Genomic DNA, 23,517 nt, shown 5'->3' on the forward strand with positions numbered 1-23,517 from the left:
CAGATCATAGAGTGGGTGTGTGGGGTCTCTAACAATGCTTTGAGCTCTAAGTAGATCGCGCTTATAAGCAGCATCCAGAATACCAGGGAGCGAGCTTCCTATGATCTTCCCGGCTGTCCTTGCCACCCTCTGTATGGACCTTCTATCTGAGGCCCTGCTGCCACCAAACCAGACAGTGATGCAGTGGGTTAAAAGTGCTTTCAGTTGTGCCTCTGTAAAAAGTGGCCAGGACAGAAGGAGAAAGACACGCTCTCCTCATCCGACGCAGGAAATGCAGACGCTGATTTGCATGCTTCACTAAGGATGACGTGTGGAGAGACCAATTGAGATTGTTAGTGATCTGCACCCCCAGATATCAGGTTATATTTGTTTAAATCACTTTATATAGATGCATCAGGTATCCAAGAAATTAATATGAAAAATTAATATGAAATTAATATGAAAGCAAGATCAGCAAGAATTTATCCCAATTTTCAGAAATTCATCAAACTCTGGCTGTCCCACAGTGTCTTGGGAGTATATATGTGATGTCGGGGACTCTCCTATTATACTTTTGGATACTGCCAGTTGTCCCCCGAGGCACTTATAGTCTGCTTTATCGCCAATTTTATTTTAATGTTTGCAATATATTGTAAGCTGTTCCGAGTACTATCTGGACTACAGTGTTCTGAACCAGCCCTCTTCTCGCACCCCTAATCAAAAGAAGAGTCTGGAAAGCGTCCAAGACCAAAAGGCTTCTGCCAAGTTTTAATTACACTGTTACAAGAATACAAGAGCTTGACTTCTCAAACGGAAAAGTTGCTTTCAGCAACCAGCCCCTCCCCAAACACTTCTTTTATAGAGAGCTCAGGGCGTGGTCTCCCTGTGCCTCCTCCCGAGGAGTCCCATAGCCTTTCTTTGTTTGTCCCTGCTCGTCTGCCTCCTGCGTCGGGCGTCCTTGAACAGGGCCAGCTGTGGGTCATCATCCTCCGCACTCTCGGGCTCACACAGCTGAGAAGAGGTTCCCGGCTGAGGACTCTGCAAAGTCTCCAAATCATCATCAGCCGGTTCGTTTCCCTCCTCCCCCACATCTGAGTCCTCCGATACATCGGACCCGGCTGTCGGACCCACAGGCTGGCCCTGAGTCACAACACTATCCCGCACCGCAGGGCCCTTCCCCCGGGTCTGCCGATCCGGATGCGGTCGGGATGGGAACTGTTCGTGAAACGCAGTCACCAACGCAGGGGCATGAACGGCGGTCGCGTCTTCCCATGTGAAGTCCTCCGGCCCGTACCCTTTCCACTCGATCAGGTACTGGAAGCGACCTTTCAGCCAGCGGGAATCCCTGATGCTGGCGACCTCGTACTCGGGGGTGCTGTCGCCTTCACGAGGTCCTGATGGGGGAGGTTCCGCTTGGCGAAGTGGACAAGCCGGTTGTTCGGGGACCAACAAGGACCGATGGAAGACGGGGTGCACGCGCAGGGAACGTGGCAGAGTTAAACGATAGGCGACCGGGTTGATGACGGCCTCGACTGGGAACGGTCCAAGGTAACGGTGGTCCAGCTTCCTCGCCGGCCGAGTGGATGGTAGGTTCCTGGTGGACAGCCAGACCCGATCCCCCACCGATAATGGAGGCGTATCCCTTCTCGACCGATCGGCGAACCTCTTGTAGTCGGCCTTGGCCTTCTCCAGCTGCCGTCGCACCAACTCCGCCATGAATTCGTTCGCTGCCGGCTCCGGTGAGTCCACGGGAGAAAGGGGGAAAAACCGAGGGTGATAACCCACATTGGCCAAGAACGGTGTCATCTGCGTGGAGGTGTGCTGCGAGTTGTTAAAGGCAAACTCGGCTATGGCCAAATAGTCCACCCAATTGTCCTGCTGCAGGTTAACGTAGCAGCGCAGATACTGCTCCAAAATGCCGATGACCTTCTCGGTACCCCCGTCGGTCTGAGGATGATGCGCGGACGAGAGGCAAACCTTAATGACCAACGCCCGCATCAACTCCTGCCAGAAGCGGGCTGTAAACTGGGCCCCCCTATCGGAGACGACTCTATCGGGAAGGCCGTGCAGCCGGAACACCTGTTGGATGAACATGCGACTAGTGGCGCGAGCTGACGGTAAGCCGCGACAGGGGATGAAGTGCGCCATCTTGGTCAACATGTCCACCACCACAAACACTGTCGTGAAGCCGGAGGATGGGGGTAGATCCGTCAGAAAGTCCATGGACACAGCCCCCCAGGGTCTCTTGGGCGTTGGCAAAGGCTGCAGTAAACCAGGCGGGGCCCCTGTCGCTGACTTGGCCTGCCTGCATGGGACGCAGGAGGTGACATAAGACTGGACATTGTGTCGGACTCGGGGCCACCAGAATGTACGGGAGACCAGGTTCAGAGTCTTGAACAGGCCAAAATGCCCCGCAGCCGGGTTATCATGACATTGGCTGAGGACGAGTCCCCTGAGTGGCCCTCCTGGAACATAGAGCCGGTCACGATAATACAGGAGTCCATCCGTGACCGACCAAGGCGAATCTGGCCCCACCTCTTCCTTCCGCTGAGCCACCCACGCCTCCTGCTGCTGCGCCTCCCGGATCCGAGCCCGTATATCCACCGGCTCCCGCACCGCAGCAAAAGACTCGACGGGGATCACGGTCCTGGGCGGAAGCTTGTCTTCCACTCGGGTGTACTCGGGCTTCCTGGACAGAGCATCCGCTCTCTGGTTGTGCCCGCTTGGTATGTACCGCACCCGGAAGTCAAACCTCGCAAAGAAGAGGGACCACCGGATCTGGCGTTGGTTCAAATTCCGAGCGGTCTGCAGGCTTTCCAGATTCTTGTGGTCCGTCCGGACCTCGATTTGATGCCGCGCCCCCTCCAGATGATGCCTCCAAGCCTCGAACGCCGCCTTGATGGCCAGCAGCTCCTTCTCCCAGATGGTATAGTTGCGCTCCGAGGGATTCAATTTCCGTGAGTGATACGCGCAAGGGAAAAGGGTACCGTTGGGCGTCGCTGCCTGGAGTAACACGGCCCCAATGGCAATGTCGGAGGCGTCCGCCTCCACGACAAACGGCCGTTGCGGGTCAGGATGCTTCAAGATGGGCTCCTTCATGAAGGCGTCCTTCAAAGCTTGGAACGCCTGTTGTTCGGGGGCGTTCCACTGGAACTGAGTCTTCTTCTGCAGGAGCCGGGTGAGGGGGGCTGTCAAGGCAGCAAAGCCAGGGATGAATGTCCGATAGTAGTTGGCAAATCCAAGAAGTCGCTGAATATCCTTCACGCGACGCGGGGGTTGCCAACTCTGCAACGACTCAACTTTACTCGGTTCCATGGCGATGCCCTCAGGAGAAATGCGGTGACCCAAGAAATCAATGGTCACCTGGTAGAACTGGCACTTCTCCAACTTGGCAAACAGCCGATGTTTCCGGAGGCGCTGCAGGACCTGACGGAGATGCTGATGATGCGCTTCACGCGACGGGGAGTAAATCAGGATGTCGTCCAGGTAAATCACAACAAACTGGTCCAACAGATCCCGAAAGATGTCATTCATAAAATGCTGAAACACAGCGGGGGCGTTGGTCAGGCCAAACGGCATCACCGTGTACTCGAAATGTCCATAGCGAGTACCAAACGCCGTCTTCCACTCATCACCCGGCCGAACCCTGACGAGGTTGTAAGCTCCACGCAGGTCCAGTTTCGTGAAGATCTTAGCCTCCCGGAGTCGGTCCAAGAGCTCGGGGATGAGGGGCAGCGGGTAGCGGTTACGCACCGTGATAGCGTTGAGTTTCCGGTAGTCACAGCAAAGCCGTAACTCGCCCGACTTCTTTTTGACGAAGAGCACGGGCGCAGACACTGGCGAGGACGAGGGCCGGATGAAACCACGAGCCAAGTTCTTTGTCAGGAAGTCCCGCAATGCAGCCAACTCGGGCTCCGACATGGAGTACAAACGCCCCACTGGGAGAGGCGCATCAGGGACTAGGTCAATGGAGCAGTCGTAGGGCCTGTGCGGGGGTAATTGGTCCGCCTCTGACTCACTGAACACGTCAGCAAAGTCGGACAGTTCGGGAGGCAAGGAAACCCCTGGGGAACCCTCCACCTGGCCGGCACAGATATGGCGGGTGTGGTCCACGCACTGCAAACTTGGGAAGGTGACCAAGTTCTGAGACCAATAGATCTGTGGATCATGCGCCCGGAGCCACGCCAGTCCCAAGACCACGGGGAAGTGCAGATCCGAAGTGACGTAGAACTGAATGGCCTCCACATGGGTACTGATGGCCATACACACGGGTTGCGTGGTGGCCGTGATAGGCCCGGACAGGAGCACTCGACCATCGATGGTCTCCACAAGCATGGGCGGATCCACTGGACACTGGGGAACAGCCCATTTGGCCACAAAGGCCGAATCCATAAAGTTAGTGGTAGCCCCAGAGTCAATTAAGGCATGGACCGGAATCCCCTCTGGCTTGCCAGGAAGGATCAGACGTGCCTCCAAAATCAAATGCCGTGGAGGTTCACAGGCACCGTCGGAACAACGTCGCTCGGTGTGGATGTTGTTGGTCGCCCGATCTTTCACACCGTCTAGATCGGGCTCGGGCCGTTTCCCGATAGCAAAGCAGGGGACTTTCTCGGGGCAGGCTTGGTCACTGACGCCCGCTGACGCTTCTTCGGGCAAGAAGCAGCCAAATGTCCAGGGTCCCCACAGTAAAAACACAACCCCTCCGATCGTCGTCTGTCCATTTCCGTCACCGATAGACGGGACCTGGCGGCACCCAGCTCCATTGGCTCCTCCCTCTGGACTGGGGGCTCACGCACAACAGGGGCGGCAGGGGTCTGTGGGGTGGCACGGCGACTCTTACGCTGCTGCAGCCGGGCATCGATCCGCAGACAAAGATGGATCAGCCCATTCAGGTCTGAGGGAATGTCCACGCGGGCCAGCTCATCCAACATCTCCTCTGACAAGCCATCCTGAAAGGCATCCACGAGCGCAGCCTCATTCCAGGCGGAATCCTGGCTAAGCAGCCGGAAATCGCTGATATAGGCCTGTAGAGGGCGCTGACCCTGCCTCAAAGCTTTCAGGCGTCGGGTGGCCGTCTGCGCCTTAATCGGGTCCTCGTACATGAGGCGCATATGGTCACAAAACCCCCCAAAGTTATCCAACAAAGGGCTAGGCTGTGCCAACAGAGGCGTGCCCCAACGAGCTGCATCTCCCGACAGAAGGCTCAATACGAATCCCACCTTATCTCGGTCAGTGGGGAAATCAGCTGCTCTCACGCTGATATAAAGCTGGCATTGTCCCAGGAAGGCAGGAAACAGTTCTGGTTTACCAGCAAATTTATCCGGCATAGCTATCTGACATTTCCTCCTGGGTGGGGGGGCAGCATGTACCTGAGCCTGCAGTTGTGCCACCTGAGTGGCCAGCAAGGTGAGTTGCTGGTTGAGCTGGGCATTCTCGGCAAGAAGCTGCTCCATCGTAGTATTAAGGGGTGGGTGGCTGAAAGCAAACTGTTCTGAACCAGCCCTCTTCTCGCACCCCTAATCAAAAGAAGAGTCTGGAAAGCGTCCAAGACCAAAAGGCTTCTGCCAAGTTTTAATTACACTGTTACAAGAATACAAGAGCTTGACTTCTCAAACGGAAAAGTTGCTTTCAGCAACCAGCCCCTCCCCAAACACTTCTTTTATAGAGAGCTCAGGGCGTGGTCTCCCTGTGCCTCCTCCCGAGGAGTCCCATAGCCTTTCTTTGTTTGTCCCTGCTCGTCTGCCTCCTGCGTCGGGCGTCCTTGAACAGGGCCAGCTGTGGGTCATCATCCTCCGCACTCTCGGGCTCACACAGCTGAGAAGAGGTTCCCGGCTGAGGACTCTGCAAAGTCTCCAAATCATCATCAGCCGGTTCGTTTCCCTCCTCCCCCACATCTGAGTCCTCCGATACATCGGACCCGGCTGTCGGACCCACAGGCTGGCCCTGAGTCACAACATACAGTTACATATAAAGGTAAAGGTAAAGGTTCCCCCGCACATGCGTGCTAGTCGTTTCCGACTCTAGGGGCCGGTGCTCATCTCCGTTTCAAAGCCGAAGAGCCAGCGTTTGTCCGAGGATGTCTCCGTGGTCATGTGGCCGGCATGACTAGACACCAAAGGCACACGGAACGCTGTTACATATAAACTGTGGTAAATAAACATATAAATAAAAAGACAAGGTCAATGTATAAAATGTTCATGCAAAAGACAGGAGTGTAAAATAAACTGGAAAGTGAAAGTGGGAATATAGATTTCTGCCATATAGAAATTTTAAGAAATAAATTCCTGGTCCAGATGAATACAAAGCAAACCTAATCATAGCAGTTGCTCATAAAAGATAGACTATATTTAAATGAATAACTGTCTGTACTTGTCGGTAAAAAAAGGTGTGAAAAATGCAAAATACAAATAAAATGCAAGCTGTGGTTGCTCAATATATACTATTAGTGGAACTGCTGCTTTAGCTTTAAAGAAGTTGAATGGAACATGACTTAATATGCCGACTGGTGGCCCCCAGGGGGAGGGCCTTCTCTGTGGGCGCTCCGGCACTATGGAATCAACTGCCGGTGGAGCTCCGGATGACATCAGACCTCCGAACCTTCTGTCGCGGCTTGAAGACCCATTTATTCGAACTAGCTGGTCTGGCCTGATGGGGGAATATGGGCTTTTAAAAGTGTTGTTTTTATTATTGTATTATTGTTTTTTATTTGGGCATTGGTTTAATCATATTTTAACTTTTGTATCGTAATTTATATGCCCTGTGAACCGCCCTGAGTCCCTTGGGAGAAGGGCGGTATATAAATTAAATAAAACTAAACTAAACTAAAACTAAATATGCTGATTGTCATAGAGGTCAGGGGTTCCCAACCTCTGGGCCACAGCCCCCTACTGGGCCATGGCCTATCTGCAACCGGGCCATGTGAGCAGTGGGCTGGCGCATGTGCACGCAGCTCAACTTGCACAAGTCAAGCTGCGCTCGCATGTGTGCTAGCCCACTGCTCATGCGAGTTTAGCTGCGCATGCCCTGGACAGCTGCTCACGCAGTTCGGTTCCCTTTTCCCCTCCGCCCTCAGCTGGCCTATCCACCAAGCCACAAAAGTTGGGGACCACTGATATAGGTAGTCCTCGACTCACTGCCAAAATTGGGAGCAAATCTTGGTTGCTGAGCAGACACATGACTACTTTGCTCAACAATCACATTTCCGGCTCTCCCAGCTATATCTTTAAGCAGATGGAATCTGAGATTACGAGTCCAGGGTGCCTCAGCATGTTTGTGGGAGGCTGTGCTCAAGGGCTGAAAGTTCTCCCTGCTGAAATCCCATAAGGATTTTCAGTCTCTGAACGGAAAGTCATTCGCATACGCCAAGCCTTCCAGGATTCCATCACCACCACCCAAGCATCCTTGGCTCCTTACCTTGCTGTGTTGCCTCTCTACTCTCTGCTTGAGAGGGATGATGAGGAAAAACCAGAAGAAATAGCATACAGATGCAGTTTTCACTCAGTATGTCTCTTAACAACAACAACAAAGAGTGATTCAGTCACAAAGATGACTGTCACAGACCTGGTAAAGTCCTTTCACAAGCATTTTCGTCAAATCTCACACAACTGGCAAACTGGCCAATTAGTGAGAACTACACAGATTTCAGAAAGGCATGTTTAATATTAGTCCCCAGTTCAAATGGGTATAAAGATTTATTGCAAGTTTAAGCTCTCTACAAGAATCTGAACTATTAACAGTTAAGGAAAATAGGCGGTACATAAGTCAATGGAATTCAAGATGGGCTGGACTTAGAATTCTTGTGGGCTCAAATGCTTTTGATCTCTTCCCCTCAGGGTCAGCTTAGTCATCTCATACAATATCATTTCAAAAACTGTAAAAGTAAATTCCCAGACAGGCATATTGCAAGCCAATTAAGACAAAATCTTTTTGAAATATTCCTTTCCTACAGCTCCCACATTTGGGCTCTCCTGCCTCTTCTCACATCAATCAAACTGCTCCCATGCCTGCTTCCCATATCTCACAGTGCTGCAACAACTGCAACAGAGAACCAAGTGAAAAATCGAATTTGACTCTCCCACTACATTCCTGATGGAAAAAGTTAGCAGAATATTTGTGGTGTTATCAAAAACTATTCTATTCTATTCTGATGGCAGCAATCAAAAAGAAACAGATGGAACTTTTAGGATTCAAGTTCTCAAGTTGGGGCTAAAGAGAAAATGAACTTTAGCTAGTAGTCTAATGAACAGCCTACTCCTGTGGCCTTGAACGAAGTTCAGAGAAACAATTTTCATGCTGCTAAAATTTGGAACTGAGTATAAATTTGAAAAAGAGAACTGATGACAAATACTGCCTTCAGCTAACCTTCTTGCCAGTATTCTCAATATTCAATATTAGGATCAGTGTTTAACTGCAGAAAAAGAGGCTATGACATGGGCATCTAGCAATCAATCGTTCATCAGGTGCCTGATGGACCCTGAGCAGTTCCAGACGGTGCTGGGGCCCCCACCTGCCTCCTTTGCTCACAGCTCGGTCGATGCCCTAGTGCAGGGGTCGGCAACCTCGGCTCTTTTATGACTCGTGGACTTCAACTCCCAGAATTCCTGAGCCAGCATAGCTGGCTCAGGAATTCTGGGAGTTGAAGTCCACGAGTCATAAAAGAGCTGAGGTTGCCAACCCCTGCCCTAGTGGAAGCCTGGGAAAGGGCAGCCACAGAGGCACTCGACCAAGTTGTACCCATGCGGCCCTTGACCCGGCGCAGATCCCAATGGGCTCCATGGTTCTCCATGGAGCTCCGGGAGATGAAGCGTCGGAGACGGGGCCTAGAGAGCTGTTGGAGATCCAGCCGATCCGAATCCGACCGGTTACGACTAAGGTCGTTTACGAGAACTTATCTCGCGGCGATGAGGGTGGCGAGGTCTAACCACTTCGCCACTCTCATCGCGTCCGCAGATAATCGCCCGGCCGCCCTGTTTAGGGTAACTCGCTCTCTCCTTAATCGGGAGGTGAGGGAGGACCCCTTGCAGGGTCGAGCCGAGGAGTTTAGTCGATTTCTGTCGGACAAAATCGCTCAGATCTGGACCGGTCTGGACTCCGACTGGGCAGAGTCTGATGATGAGGATACGGGCGGCCTTGTCGATTTAATCTGGTAAGAGTTCGACCCTGTGACTCCTGAAGAAGTGGACAAGATCATGGGGAAGCTAAGCTCCACCACATGTTTGTTGGACCCGTGCCCCTCCTGGCTGACTAATGCAGCCCGGGATGGGACTCGAGGCTGGCTCCAGGCAGTGATTACTGCTTCTTTGAGTCAGGGTAGTTTTCCCGCCGCCTTGAAGGAGGCGGTGGTGAGACCCCTCCTCAAGAAGCCTGCCTTGGACCCAGCAATTTTAAACAACTATCGTCCGGTCTCCAACCTTCGCTTTTTGGCGAAGGTTGTTGAGAGCGTGGTGGCGCAGCAGCTCCCTTTGTTCTTGGATGAAGCTGACTACCTAGACCCGTACCAATCGGGTTTCAGGCCCGGGTACAGCACGGAGACGGCATTGGTCGCGCTGGTGAATGATCTCTGGCGGGCTCGGGACAGGGGTTGTTCCTCTGTCCTAGTCCTTTTAGACCTCACAGTGGCTTTTGATACCATCGACCATGGTATCCTGCTGCGACGTCTCAGGGGGTTAGGAGTGGGAGGCACAGCTCTCCAGTGGTTCTCCTACCTTCTGGGACGTTCGCAGTCGGTGTTGGCAGGAGGGCAGAGATCAACCTTGAGACCTCTCATTTGTGGAGTTCCTCAGGGATCGGTTCTCTCGCCTCTCCTGTTCAACATCTATATGAAGCCGCTGGGTGAGATCATTCGTGGTTTTGGAGTTGGGTATCACCAATATGCTGATGATACCCAGCTTTTTATTTCGACCCCAAACCACCCCAGTGATGCCCTCGACGTGATGTCCCGTTGCCTGGAGGCGGTCCGGGTCTGGATGGGGAGGAACAGGCTTCGACTCAACCCTGACAAGACTGAGTGGCTGTTCGTGCCGGCATCCCGGGAAATTCCGATCATTCCATCATTGGCCATGGAGGGTGAGCTATTACCCCCCGTAGATAGGGCCCGCAACTTGGGGGTCCTTCTAGACTCACAGCTCTCTTTGGAAGAGCATATTGGAGCTGTGACTAGGGGGGCCTTTGCCCAGGTTCGCCTGGTGCGCCAGTTGCGGCCCTATCTATACCGGGATGCCTTGCGCACAGTCACTCATGCGCTCGTGACCTCTCGTCTAGACTACTGTAATGCTCTCTACATGGGGCTGCCCTTGAGGTCCACCCGGAGACTCCAACTGGTGCAGAATGCAGCCGCGCGAGTTGTCTTGGGAGTTTCCCGATACTCCCATGTTACACCTTTGCTCCGCGAGCTGCATTGGCTACCGGTTGCTCTCCGGGTGGGGTTCAAGGTGTTAGTTATGACTTACAAAGCCCTTCATGGCATGGGTCCGGATTACCTACGGCAACACCTGCGGCCGGCGTCAACTTCCCTCCGTCCAGTGCGCTCCCACAGAGAGGGCCTCCTCAGGGTGCCGCCGATCAAAGAATGCCGATTGGTGACCCCCAGGGGGAGAGCGTTCTCTGTGGGCGCGCCAGACCTTTGGAACCGCTTACCGGTTGAGCTCCGGATGGCCCCCGACCTTCGCTTCTTCCGGCGCGATCTCAAAACATTCTTTTTCGAACAAGCTGGCCTGGTCTGACGGGATGGGGTTGGGTTTTTAAAACTAGTTTTAACTTTAATATGTATTGATTTTATGGGCATTATGTTTAATGGCTTTTTAATTTTTGTATTCGATTTTTATTGTGTATTGCCCTGTACACCGCCCTGAGTCCTTTGGGAGAAGGGCGGTATAGAAATCAAATTATTAAATTAAATTAAATTAAATTAAATCCATATAATACCAACTATATAATAAATGTAAAGGGAACTATTGGTCCATTCAAGATATATAGGATGAAAGTCAGGCCCCAAAGGCCAATCACAGTAAGTTTTACTAATTTTTTCAGGGAAAGTGTTACTGTACTTAGAAATATTCAAAAGACGTCTAAGTAAGGAAGTATTTAGAAATGGCAACCAATTCAAACATTTAAGATAAGTTTATGTAACAAATTGTCTATCAGGCTGACTTTGTCTACGTGGCTTGACTTTTGACACACCTTAAATGCTTTAAAAAGTCATGTAAACATCTAAATTCAGAAATAAATGAAGGAGAAATTTAGTATTTAATAGCAATAGATTCTTCTGCTGCTGTGGAAAAATATTTTTCTTTCAAGTTATTTATTCAAAACTGAAAAACAATTTGGTAACAAAAAACATGAAAATATGTTTATCTTTTTCAATGATGCACCATCATCATCCAATTGTTCTGACTTGAATTGCCCATTTTTTAAAAAAAATATTTAATTAAATAGTTGGTAAAAATACATGTGATTGATTTTTCTTAAAACAATCTATACATATTTGCTTGCTGAAGAAATATCCAAAATAAACAGGAAGAGTTTGGTTATTCTACTACCTGTGTTGGAAACTAAATCTAGCTTAGTTCCTTCTTATAATTTCATAATTGTATCTGCTTGGTATGAAACATCACTGAACATTTTAAATTGAAAATTAATTAATGTTTATCCAATGTAATGAAACCTGCATCAGACTTTTATCTCAAGCAGCTTATACAGTTTCATTTGAAACATCATCATCTTCCAAGGTAGTGGGGGAAAAATTACAGTTTAAACAATTAATATGGCTTTTCCCAAATAGTGTTTTAATCAACTTTATTTTAATTAATTGATTTAAAACATATTCACTCTAATTCCACAATAGGAATTTAATCTAGGCATACCCACCCGTGGAATTTCAGGTTGACCAAACCTGAAAGATCAATGGATGTTCTTGAAAGTCTAGTTAAAGATGAGTCTGGAAGCTGCAAATCTATGCCAACCCCTAAAAATCCAATGAATGCTTTTACCAAACATGACCCTTTTCTATGCTGTAACCTGAAGTCTGGTTTTGGCTATATCTCACAAGTTCAGAGCCAACATGTAAGCCGTATCTGCTATCTTTTCCATTTCTCCTCCATGGTATTCCTGATATTGGGAAGCTTGTTGGAATTGTTTACCATATCAGATTTTCCATAACTGTTGCTCCTAGGTCTTGGTTATCTCCAGCTCCCACCACATCTGACATTTAACATAACTCTTCTTGGAAACTTCCTTTTCCACGCTAGGGCTCCTGACCTCTTTCTTGAAAGATGTCATTCTTGGAACTTACTCCTTTACTCATCTCTAGGTGTGTGACTGGCTATCTATTAAGACCAGAGGAAAGAGGCCGCCAAACTAGAAGAGGCCTCCAAATTTAAAGGCAAGAGTGAGGTAAATCTTTAATGAAAGCTTAGATGTCTCAATATGTTAAGCATAAGGAATATGTGTAACTATTGTATCAGAAAGATGCAATGCAATGTAAAGAAACAGACAATCATAGTGTTCATTAAAAAAGAGAAAGCTGTGCATTGAACAAGTTGTCAGAATCTACGTACTTATCACAGTTTCTTCTCCATCCCAGGCGGAGTCAAGAGTGTTGTTGCTCCTAAACACACCCTGGTCAAGTCGGCTTACCCAGCATTTCATTTTAAATATTTATGGACAGCTGACAGAAGTGAAAGAAGAAAGCCTGGGAAAACCTAGGTGGAAGCAGGAGTCCCGTTTGAATCCTAAATATCCTTTACTTTGCAGAGAAGCCGCCCAGTGAATAGGTTCAAGCAGCAGAGCATTTTCCAAAGAAATGAAGCAGCAGCAGATTTCTCATCCCTTCTCAGTCCTACCACAATCAATGTATATTAGATAATCAGCAGCCTCACTTAAAAGGAGCTAAATTTCAATGTGCAATGTATTACTGAGAGCTCTTCCTGATCATCGACATCCCTTGTTTTACACTGTGCTCACTTGAGTTCCACCAAACACTGTTCCAAAGATTTTTGGCTTGCTTCCATAATGATAAAAAGCAGATTTGTGATCATTTCTCCATGAAAATTCTTGACTGGTGATTGAAGTTGACAAAAGAGATTAACTATATTAATCTGAGTGCAGCTCTGACACCAGCATACACGCCTAGTAGAAATCAACAGGATTATCATTCAATGGCCATAAAACATTCCTGTCAGGCTATAGTGGCTAGAAAATTCTAGCCTAATTTGACAGACTTATTTGAACAGGAGAGCAAGAATAAAGAGATAAAAGGCATTTCAAGTCTCCTGTTTTGGGATGCAAAAGAACATGAAACGTCATCAGATCCGACTTGGTACATTGTCCATTCTTCGTATTTATATTACACCTGCTTCCTCAAAAACTCAACTATTTTCTTTGATTGATTACCATTTCCTGGAATATAATAAAGAAGTAATTTCTAGTTCTATCTCTGAATGTGGGAACCTGACAACTAAAATGCACAAAAACCAGAAAGAGAAAAAAAATGCACAGAATATTCCTACAGGGAGTGCAGAATTATTAGGCAAATGAGTATTTTGACCACATCATCCTCTTTATGCATGTTGTCTTACTCCAAGCTGTATAGGCTCGAAAGCCTATTACCAATTAAGCATATTAGGTGATGTGCATCTCTGTAATGAGAAGGGGTGTGGTCTAATGACATCAACACCCTGTATCAGGTGTGCATAATTATTAGGCAACTTCCTTTCCTTTGGCAAAATGGGTCAAAAGAAGGACTTGACAGGCTCAGAAAAGTCAAAAATAGTGAGATATCTTGCAGAGGGATGCAGCACTCTTAAAATTGGAAAGCTTCTGAAGCGTGATCATCGAACAATCAAGCGTTTCATTCAAAATAGTCAACAGGGTCGCAAGAAGCGTGTGGAGAAACCAAGGCGCAAAATAACTGCCCATGAACTGAGAAAAGTCAAGCGTGCAGCTGCCAAGATGCCACTTGCCACCAGTTTGGCCATATTTCAGAGCTGCAACATCACTGGAGTGCCCAAAAGCACAAGGTGTGCAATACTCAGAGACATGGCCAAGGTAAGAAAGGCTGAAAGACGACCACCACTGAACAAGACACACAAGCTGAAACGTCAAGACTGGGCCAAGAAATATCTCAAGACTGATTTTTCTAAGGTTTTATGGACTGATGAAATGAGAGTGAGTCTTGATGGGCCAGATGGATGGGCCCGTGGCTGGATTGGTAAAGGGCAGAGAGCTCCAGTCCGACTCAGACGCCAGCAAGGTGGAGGTGGAGTACTGGTTTGGGCTGGTATCATCAAAGATGAGCTTGTGGGGCCTTTTCGGGTTGAGGATGGAGTCAAGCTCAACTCCCAGTCCTACTGCCAGTTTCTGGAAGACACCTTCTTCAAGCAGTGGTACAGGAAGAAGTCTGCATCCTTCAAGAAAAACATGATTTTCATGCAGGACAATGCTCCATCACACGCGTCCAAGTACTCCACAGCGTGGCTGGCAAGAAAGGGTATAAAAGAAGGAAATCTAATGACATGGCCTCCTTGTTCACCTGATCTGAACCCCATTGAGAACCTGTGGTCCATCATCAAATGTGAGATTTACAAGGAGGGAAAACAGTACACCTCTCTGAACAGTGTCTGGGAGGCTGTGGTTGCTGCTGCACGCAATGTTGATGGTGAACAGATCAAAACACTGACAGAATCCATGGATGGCAGGCTTTTGAGTGTCCTTGCAAAGAAAGGTGGCTATATTGGTCACTGATTTGTTTTTGTTATGTTTTTGAATGTCAGAAATGTATATTTGTGAATGTTGAGATGTTATATTGGTTTCACTGGTAAAAATAAATAATTGAAATGGGTATATATTTGTTTTTTGTTAAGTTGCCTAATAATTATGCACAGTAATAGTCACCTGCACACACAGATATCCCCCTAAAATAGTTATAACTAAAAACAAACTAAAAACTACTTCCAAAAATATTCAGCTTTGATATTAATGAGTTTTTTGGGTTCATTGAGAACATGGTTGTTGTTCAATAATAAAATTAATCCTCAAAAATACAACTTGCCTAATAATTCTGCACTCCCTGTATATGGTAGCAATGCTCCAACAGACCACCAACCGTATCATGTATACAGACCAAATAAAATTTGGGCATAGCCTTGATAATATTTAATAGTATTGTCTAATATACATAATGGTTATTGCATTCATTCTAAAACACAGTGCCCAGAATTATATGCAATATTCAACATGAAATCTGACCAACAGTAAAATATATCGGTTGAACAATTACAGACAGTCCTCCATTTACAACAATTCATTTAGTGACCATTTGAAGTTACGACAGCACTGAAAAAAGTGACTTATGACTGGTTTTCACACGACTGTTGCCACATCCCCATGGTCACGTGATGTTGGCAACCAACTTATATTTATGACTTCAAAGGATTTTGTACTTCAAAGCACACCAAACAAACTGCAGCTCAGCCTTGGGAGTCTTTCAGGGGGAGAGGAATGCTGCAATGTTCTTCTGTTGTTTAGCAATAGAAAATTTTGGCTCAATTGTGATCGTATTTCTTTTCATCTAGTCACAGCTTATTACAAGGAATCCTTGCTTAAGAACCCCAATTGAGACCAGCCATTCAGCCATTAAGTGAAGCCACAACTGTGCTTATGACCTTATTTCAACTCTCCTTTGCTTTCCTTATCTTTACTTTCCTTATCCTTGATTGCCACTCCTGCCTTGTGTTAATTGTTGCTCTGATGAAATCCATTTAACAGTTCTTGTTTGGGGAGAAGACTGCTTGACTCCCTCTTCTTTGTGGTAACCCCTGAGATGTTGGAACACTGCTATCATGTCACCCCAGTCCTTCTTTTCATTAAACTAGACATACCCAATTCCTGCAACCATTCTTTCTATGTTTTAGCCTCCAGTCCCCAATCATCTTTATTGCTTTTCTCTGCACTCCTCCTAGAACCAGGGTGTCAAACTCACAATGTCACGTTACCTGTCGCAACATGTATTACGACTTTTTTTCCATTGCCAGCAATAGGGTGGGCGCGGTTTCAGCAGGATGCAACTGGCCCACAGGCTAGCAGTTTGACACCCCTGTACTAGAATCTCAACATCTTTTTTATATCATGGCGACCAAACCAATATTCCAACTGTGTTCTTACCAAGGCATTATAAAGTGTTACTAACACTTCATGTGATCTTGATTCTATGCAATCAGGGTCAGTCACTGGGACTACAGGTTTAGTCTTCCAAGCTTTCAGATTTGTGCTGGAGCCCCTCTTCAGGAAACCTCTCTCTAGCAGTGTGTGTGTGTGATTCTACCCTTCTCTTAATGCAGCCTAGGACTGCTGCATTGGCTTTTTTTTTGGCAGCTCCAGCACACTGCTGGCTCAGAGTTAAGTGATTATTCACAAGATCCACCTACTCTATACATTTGGTTTTTCTTGCCTCAATGTAGAACCTTGTTTTTCTCACCACTGAATTTCATTTTGTTAGATAGGGCCCATATGTTGAGACTATCCTCACTTGGTTACTACAATATAATATATACAAGTAAATTAGGTTATTACCTTTAATATGCTCCTATTAACGGGACAGCAGGATAATTCGATTCTTTCATTCCTGCTCACTGATTTCAAAAGATTCTCTCTCAAGTTTCCCATAATTTGCCTTTGCTTTACCAGTAATACAAACATTTTGTCAAACCAAACTATATATAGAAAAACCAAATACACAGGTAAAGTATAGGCGGAAACTTGCTTAATAGTAGTAACTGTGAGAGGAATTTCAGAGCCCAACACAGTGCAAGGCTGCATTAAAAGAGGGATAGAATCAAGATCATGTGGAGGGTTAATACTACTTTACAATGCCTTGGTAAGGCCACACTTGGAATAATGCATCCAGTTTTGGTCACCACAATGCAAAAAAGATATTGAGACTCTAGAACAGACATGTCAAACACAAGGCCCGGGGGCCAGATCCAGCCCATGAAGGGCTTTCATGTGGCCCGCGAAGCCATCCTGGAAACAGTGAGGGAATGGCCCCTGCTGCCTTGGCCCTCGCCCAGAGACCCTCCTTCTGCCAGAGACCCTCAGATCTGTCCCACTCCTGCCCAGGCCCCCATAGGCACCCTTGATGCCAATGATGTAGAGCTGGCTACGCCCACCCAGTAGGCCATATGCACTCTACCCATGCCCACCCAGTAGGCCACGCCCACCCTGGCCATACCCACCCGGCCCCCTGAGGGCAACCGCAATGCTGATGCGGCCCTCAATGAAATTGAGTTTGACACCCCTGCTCTAGAAAGAGTACAGACAAGAGCAATAAAGATGATTAGGGGACTGGGGGCTAAAACATACGGTTGCTGGAATTGGGTATGTCTAGTATAATGAAGAGAAGGATGAGGGGGGACATGATAGTAGTGTTCCAATATCTCAGGGGTTGCCACAAAGAAGAGGGAGTCAAGCTATTCTCCAAAGCGCCTGAAGGAAACTAACCAAAGAGAGAAGCAACCTAGAACTAAGGAGAAACTTCCTGATAGTTAGAACAATTAATCAGTGGATCAACCTGCCTCCAGAAATTGTGAATGCTCCAAAACTGGAAGTTTTTAAGAAGAGACTGGCCAGCCATTTGTCTAAAATGGTATAAGGTTTCCAGCCTGAGCAAGGGGTTGGACCAGATGACCTCCAAGATCCCTTCCAACTCTATTATTATTGTTGTTGTTATTAGAAGAAATCACAATAAGCGGTGTAAAAGTCTATAAAATAATCATTTGATAGACATTTATACAAAAAAGAAAATGCAAACTATCCACTGAAAACAGATTACAAGCATGTGAATAAAACACTTAAATCTTTAATATTTTCTGAATTAGTACATGACTTGGCACAGGAAGTTCTCAGATTTATAAAAAGCACTGGAAATTATTATTTTTTTATTTCTGCATTCACTTTTTTCCCCAAAGAGAGCTTGTAAAATGTATGGAGCAGAGAAGTGGGGGAAAAATCTACATACCATGAGATCACGAAGTTACAACTAAGCTGTCTTTGAATAATATTTAAAAAATCTAAGATGCTCATAAAACACAGAGACAAGTGAGACGCTTACTTTTATTAGGAAACAAATTTTCATACTTTTAGATATGTACCCGTTACGACACTTTCAAACTAGAGCTGATTTCTGATGACTGCAGAAGTCACCATTCCCTTTCAGAATGTTCTTCTGGGTTTCCAGTATAGCCAACAGAACTGCAACAGCCTATCCCATTATCTAAGTAGTAACTAGATATGATCTCATTTAGCTTCAGAGATCAGCCAAGGTAAACTATAGGTAGGCAATAAGCACATTCACAGGCAAAGAGTGGACTGCAGGGTTTTTTTTAAGAACACCTCCAAAGTATTATGCTAGATTCCGGAACATTCTTGAAAATAAAAATAAACATTGGGAGGTTGGTGCTTTGTTTAGCAGCAATATCAGCCTCTTATTTATTTAAAGCTGTTTAAAATTGGAACTTTTAAAACATTTTTAAATATTAAGTAAAGTAGGTAGAGCTCATAGCTGAAATGCCTATGGCAGGGGTCCTCAAACTTTTTAAAAAGAGGCCAGTCCCTCAGACTGTTGGGGGGATGGACTATAGTTTGAACAAAAATAATGATTATAGATTTGTAATTTTGTTGTTGTTGTTGTTGTTAGTTGCGAAGTCAAAACTCGAGTCATAAAAGAGCCAAGGTTGCCTATCGTTGGACTAGACCTCCACTCCCTTAATACTTTTTGTTTTTGCCTTGCTTGAAGTCCTTGTAGTTCATATTATTGGGGAACAAAAAGGCCATTTTGCAAAGGTATTGGGTGCTTCTCAAATTCAAAGACTAGGTTCTTTCCAACTCCACATTAACTTGGATGCCCAACTTTGGAACAACAATTGAAGTTCTGAGGAAAATCTTTAAAGCGAAGCCAATCACTAAAACAGAGCATGCAACTAAAAGACTAGGATTTTGCCACTTCTCTGCTGGCTGAACAAGACAATTTAGGAAAATGTATTCTATGCTGAAAATAGGTTTACCTTCCTAAAGCTTTAATACTTTTCCTAGAATACAAACATCACAATTCAAATAATGTCAAGCAAATAATTCCTGACACAAACTTTAAATGTTATTTAAATATTAAGAAATTTCCAAGCATTACCTTATATCTGGTTTCCTCACTGCTCTAATTTCCACTATAAACAGGAGCGTGCACATAGGCATAAAGTTGAAGGAACTTTCTCTACAGAAAATATAATACTAGATTTAACTGTTTTAACAATTAGCAGTAGCATGGACTACTACCAAAGAAGCTCCTTAATTAGTTTGACTCATGGATGGAAGTTGCCTTAAAACTGTGGTATGGCCAATAACAACACCAGTATCATTTCAAAATCAGGCTAGCGATTCCTTTGCCACTAAGTATTATATCATTCCCCTACAATTAGATCCTGAGCGTTACTGTAAAGGTATTCTTTTTTTTTCTTTTAGGAAATGAAAGTCAGATTCATATAGCAGTTGGTCCTTGCTTAGCAACCACTCAGTAGTTCAATGACCAAACTTATGACAACACTGAATGAATGGTACATATGACCGGTCCTCAAACATCTTGCAAGTTACATGATCACCACCAGCGACCTTCACTGGAGGTTTCTGACAAGCAAAATCAATGGAAAACACAGCAGCAGATTGCAAATGATGATCATGTGATGTCATGCTTAATAACAGCATGGAATTCACTTAACAATAAGAATCAAAAGAGCCAGAATTACTACTGCTATGCGGTCCCATGATGTTGCATTTTATGACCATGTCACTTAGTAATAGAAATTCCAGTCCCAATTACTGTTGTTTAATAAGGACTTGCAGTATAAATATGAAGCAATATAAATATGGTCCAGCGATGCAGACACCAGTTGTTTCACAATTATCAATTAAAAATCACGTAATCCACATATACATACCACTAAGCCCCATAAAAATCCCAAGTATTCGTATCCAGGGAAGAAATGCATTTTAACAATATTAATACTAAATAAAAAGGAAAACCTTAATATTATCCATTCTCTCTGCTACAGAATTGCTATACAACAATTTATGCTGTTCTGACTTCAACCTTGATACAATATCATGGATACTCATAAAAATCAAATGTAAGTTACAAAAACACTCTTGATGCAATCTTTCTATATTTTATAATAATCGAGAAACATTGTCAAATTAAAAGGAGGTATTCCCATTCTTACATTCTGGCTGTTGCTGTCTAACTGGGAAGCAGTAAAATAATTAAATGATTAGGATTCAATAGGAAGCTACAGTTAAAACACAAACAAAACCAAGTATTTCACTATCAGTTCTAGTAAACAGAGACAAAGGAGCAGTATGGAGCCATATTAAGGTACTGTGCTCTATCAGGAGCCTTCTGCTATTATTCAGTGTACAAATAATGGTTTAAGACACAAAGATAGGACATAAACATTAAATCTGAGATCTGATGGTGGGCCACAATTAAAAATGCATTAGAATCAGTGTTTCAGATACAAGGTTTTTCACTATGACATTAACAATTTCTGATTGTATAGTTCATTCCATGCAAACTGACTGCATCTATGAATTTCACGGTAATTTCAGGAGTATAGTATTCCACTTAAAAAAAACAAACCTAGGCATTACTTTTGGATAGTTGTGATGCTGCCAAAGTGCAAAATTATAGCTCTGAGAATGTAGCACTATGACCTTCATTTCATATTGGTTTCACCTAAAAATCATGAGGACCCATGAAGAGTTTTTACCCAAGGTGAAGTTGATACACACACACACATTTTTAAGACAACACAGTGCCACTTCTGAAGGTAGTTAACTCACATTGGACGGATTAAAAGGTAAAGGTAAAGGTTCCCCCGCACATGCGTGCTAGTCGTTTCCGACTCTAGGGGCCGGTGCTCATCTCCGTTTCAAAGCCGAAGAGCCAGCGCTTGTCTGAGGACGTCTCCGTGGTCATGTGGCCGGCATGACTAGACGCCAAAGGCGCACGGAACGCTGTTACCTTCCCACCGGAGTGGTCCCTATTTTTCTACTTGCATTTTTACGTGCTTTCGAACTGCTAGGTTGGCAGAAGCTGGGACGAGTAACAGGCGCTCACTCTGTTACGCGGCACTCGGGATTCGACCCGCCAAACTGCCGACCATCTGATTGACAAGCTCAGCGTCCTACAGCTCGCAAATTAAACAGCAGAACAGCAGGAGAACATACAGGCAGTCCTCAACTTACAATCACAATTGAGCCCAAAGTTTAGGTTGCTAAGAGAGAAATTTGTTAAGTGAGTTTTCCCCATTTTACAACTTTTCTTCCCACGTTTGTTAAGTGGATACTGCAGTTGTTAAATTAGTAACATGGTTGTTAAGTGAATCTGGTTTCCCCACTGACTTTGCTTGTCGGAAGATCGCAAAAGGGGATCACGTGGACCCCGGGACACTGCAATCGTGGTAAGTGTGAGCCAGTTGTCAAGTATCCAAATGCATATCACGTGACCATGGGGGATGCTGCAACAGTCATAAGTGTGGAAAAAATGGTCATAAGTCACTTTTTTTCAGTGCCATTGTAACTTCAAACGGTCAGTAAGCAAACTGTTGGAAGTCGAGGACCACCTGTATAAAAATCGGCACGGCACCGTTTTCCAACCCGCACCAGCCTTAAGGTGGCCACATTTCTCAACACCTCGGATGTGGCGCACCTCTTGGTTTTGAAGGGTCAGATGAAAGAATATATGTGCAGATGAGGCCCTGGGGATCAGAAGAAGGGTCATATGTGGAGATAGGACCCAGGTGTGGGTGTGATGGACATGAGAGTGGGGAAGATGAATTGTGAGAGAAACATTTACTCTGGGACAATTAAACAACTTTTTCTTTCTGCTCACTAGGGGACTTGCAGTACAAGCTTGCTAACAGTTGATAGCATTGCGAGGGGGGCTGCGGGGATGTGGGGTGAGGGAGGGGGGCTACCGGAGCAATGAAGGGAGACAGATTCACAGGTTCCTCTCTCAGAAACCACTTTGAATAAGCTCACTTACAAGAAAACCCAAAATCACATAGCTGGCACAGAAAACTAGAAGCTTTGCAAGGTAGCCATGACCTGAGGTGGGCAGTAGGTGACGGTGAAATTTAGCTATTTTGCGTAGCAAGCGAGAAAGCTTTAGGGGGCTGCAATCCAGGTAACCAACCAACATTATATATTATCCATGCATTATTGGGGGGGAGGGCAAAGGGGTGTAGTGCGAATCACCTTCGATTATAAAAACTGCCGTAAAACAGTAATTAGGGCCTTGGTAGCTTTCAAAGCCGGGGACACTTATATCTTGGTACCAAAAGAAAAGTCCTTTTGTTTCACATCTCGCGTTTGGTGTTCAATTGGCTTCGACACCAAGCTAAGGCCCAGTTTTGGGAACAACAGTTTCAGCAGCGCCATCAAGGGCCTTGGTGGAGCAGTGGGCTAATGCCTCCTTAAGTAACACCAGCTGCCTGCAATTAGCGCAGGTTCGCATCCCACCAGGCTCAAGGTTGACTCAGCCTTCCATCCTTCCGAGGTAGGTAAAATGAGGACCCAGATTGTTGGGGGCAATTAAGCTGACTTTGTAATAATGCCGCTTGGGGTGTGTGTGTGAAAGCCGTAATAAGCAGGCATATACATAGAATGAAGGCTACTGCTAAGCTTGTAAGCCGCCCTGAGTCTTCGGAGAAGGGCGGGATATAAATGGGATTAAATAAATAAATAAAATATCCTGGACGAAAAGCCCTAGGGCAGGCGTAGGCAACCTCGGCTCTTTTATGACTCATGGACTTCAACTCCCAGAATTCCTGAGCCAGGAATTCTGGGAGTTGAAGTCCATGAGTCATAAAAGAGCCGAGGTTGCCTACGCCTGCCCTAGGGCTCCATCTCGAGCAGAGCAGCCGATCAAGGCTATCTATCAACGGCCTCCCAAGGCAACCCGGGCATATAACATGTTCAAGTGCGTAACAGACGCCTCTCTACCCGGAGCCATCTAGAGCCCCAGCTCTGCCCCGCTTTCTTTCCTGAGCCCGCCCGCCTCTTAAAAGGCCCAACGGCAGCCCCACTCACCGACCTCTATTTTTTTCGCCCTTTGCCCTAGGAATGGCAGGGATGTAGGCGAACTCCGGGCAAGGAGCTCCGTCGTCCGCGACGCACCGCTGCCCCTTTCCTACCTCGCCAAACGGACGAGGAGGAAGGGGTAAAAAAAAAAAAACAAAAAAACCCACGCCAACAGAAACAACCGTCCGCAGAAGACCCGGAAGCGGAAGTGACGTCTAAGGCCGCGGCAGCTGGGCTAGAGGGGGAACGGCCTTCCGTTGCACGTGATCAAGAGGGGCGGAAAGAATGGAGCGTGGATGGGGGGGGAGGGGGGGAACTGGGCTCCGAGGTAGTAGAAGCGCAGCTTGCTTGGCGAAGCGACGGAATCCTGTTTGCTGTGGACGGCGCGCGATCCAAAAGGCAACGCGGCAGCCCGCC

General features: G+C 46.4%; 1 protein-coding gene across 5 annotated transcripts in view; it reads right to left on the minus strand.

Moving 5' to 3' along the window:
- Positions 1–23,290, minus strand: part of LOC310634273 (methyl-CpG-binding domain protein 1-like) — an 86,292-nt gene extending 63,002 nt beyond the window's left edge. For 3 of the 5 annotated variants that reach the window (XM_083352487.1, XM_083352483.1, XM_083352488.1), the window contains exon 1: positions 23,114–23,290. The gene's annotated coding sequence lies outside the window, so the exon portion shown is untranslated. Of the gene's footprint in view, positions 1–23,109 lie in introns of all 5 variants that reach the window. The other 2 variants (XM_083352486.1, XM_083352485.1) reach the window with 2 other exon arrangements.
- Positions 23,291–23,517: the final 227 nt, after the last annotated feature.

This window comes from Vipera ursinii (assembly GCF_947247035.1).
Source record: "Vipera ursinii genome assembly, chromosome: 2".
NCBI lineage: Eukaryota > Metazoa > Chordata > Lepidosauria > Squamata > Viperidae > Vipera > Vipera ursinii.